Source organism: Cebus imitator, unplaced genomic scaffold (genome assembly GCF_001604975.1).
Source record: "Cebus imitator isolate Cc_AM_T3 unplaced genomic scaffold, Cebus_imitator-1.0 Scaffold129, whole genome shotgun sequence".
Classification (NCBI taxonomy): Eukaryota; Metazoa; Chordata; class Mammalia; order Primates; family Cebidae; genus Cebus; species Cebus imitator.
In genome coordinates, this window is record NW_016107444.1 from 1,826,780 (window position 1) to 1,828,747 (window position 1,968).

Below are 1,968 nucleotides of genomic sequence, written 5' to 3' on the forward strand. Positions count from 1 at the left end.
AAAAAAAAAAAAAAAAGAAAAGAAATTTTATCATTTATTAATAAAAATTACTATCTTTTAAAAGTCCCAAGCTTTTCATATACTGCATCTTTTGGTGTTATATATCAGATACTGTTCTGCTTGTAAAGACAATATAGTTTTCCATATTTTACAAAAGAAGGAATGGGAGAAAGGAGTTTAATTAAACTGTCCTAGTCACACAGTAAGTCACACAGTAAGAAGGCTGGGTACCCAAACAACTGGCTCGAGTACCCAACCACTTACTTTCTGTGCTTTATTTGTCTTTACGTGGCAGCACCATTCTGCAGAAATCTTACAGTTTTTTTTTTTTTTTTTTTTTTTTTTTTTTCACTTAAAAATTAAAACCCTATTTACTGCCACCTCTTGACTTTTTGCCATGTCTTGTGCTGTACATACCCTTCTAATGAAGATAATTGGTCTGTTCTTTTTCTCTTCGAATCGGGGTCTTGCTCTTTTGCCAGGCTGGAGTACAGTGGTGTTGCAATCATGGCTTACCACAGCCCAAACTCCTATTCCCAAGCGATCCTCCTGCCTCAGCCTCTTGAGCAGCTGGGACTACAGGTGTGCATCACCATGCCCAGCTAAGTTTTCCCTTCTCTTCCCTCCCCTCCCTTCCCCTTCTTGGTGGAGCTTCACTCTTGTCACCCAGGCTGGAGTGCAGTGATGTGATCTCAGCTTACTGCAGCCTCTACCTTCCAGGTTCAAGTGATTCTCCTGCCTCATCCTCCTGAGTAGCTGGGATTACAGGCACACGCCCCCAGGCCCAACTATTTTTTTTGTTTGTTTGTTTGTTTTTTGTATTTTTAGTAGAGATGGGGTTTCACCATATTGGCCGGGCTGGTCTCAAATTCCTCTCCTGAGATGATCCATTCGCCTTGGCCTCACAAAGTTTTGGGATTACAGGTGTGAGCCATCATGCCTGGCCCATCATACATCATTATGTTTTTTGGGGTTTTTTTTGTATTTTTAGTAGAGACAGGCTTTCATCATGTTGGCCAGGATGGTCTTGGTCTCCTGACTTTGTGATCCACCTGCCTCAGCCTCCTAAAATGCTGGGATCACAGGTGTGAGCCACTGTGCCTGGTCTGTCTTTTTGTCCAAATTTCCAAGTGGGTCTGGGCTTAGTTTCCAAAATTTAGACCAGATGAGTGGTTTTATTAACTCTGCCCATCCTCTAGCTTAATATGCAGAAAAGCTGAAGTAGATGTATATATTTGGGATAATTAGCAGAAAAATAAATACTCTTCTTCCCAATCTGTAGGAAAAATTGATACTATTTATCCTGTTATCTGGTATCTCTTCCTACTCATACCAGAATACTAGAAGACAACCTCTAATTTGGAAAATATCTTAGTTCGAAGTTTTACATTAAAATTTTAAAGTTCCTATAATTACCTCAAAAGTATATTATTGGTTTTTCTTGAGGAATCTATACTATCTTCAAAGAATGGTGGACAGCTAAATTAAGGAAAAAGTCATTGCCATTACTTTAAAGTCTTTTCCCACCTGTACTCAGGTATCAATGGCAATGCCCTGATGCCCCCCAGTAAAGAAATTTGTTGAAATATTTTCTAAGCTTCTTTGTGGCTGCTGATAAAAATCCTTTAACCCAACATTATTACTCTAAGGCTTAATTGCCATATTTATATTCCCATGGTAGGGTGTTTGGAGATAGTATTTGAACTCTTTTGCTGGTGTTAAAAATGCTTAATGAGGCCGGGCGCGGTGGATCACGAGGTCAAGAGATCAAGACCATCCTGGTCAACATGGTGAAACCCCGTCTCTACTAAAAATACAAAAAATTAGCTGGGCATGGTGGCGTGTGCCTGTAATCGCAGCTACTCAGGAGGCTGAGGCAGGAGAATTGCCTGAACCCAGGAGGCGGAGGTTGCGGTGAGCCGAGATCGCGCCATTGCACTCCAGCCTGGGTAACATGAGTGAAACTCG

The 1,968-nt window shown here is 41.0% G+C and overlaps 1 protein-coding gene across 5 annotated transcripts in view; it reads left to right on the forward strand.

Annotated features, from left to right (window-relative positions):
* LOC108312759 (nuclear autoantigenic sperm protein) overlaps window positions 1-1,968 on the forward strand; it is a 53,130-nt gene that overhangs the window by 44,875 nt on the left and 6,287 nt on the right. The gene's annotated exons all lie outside the window — the stretch shown is intronic.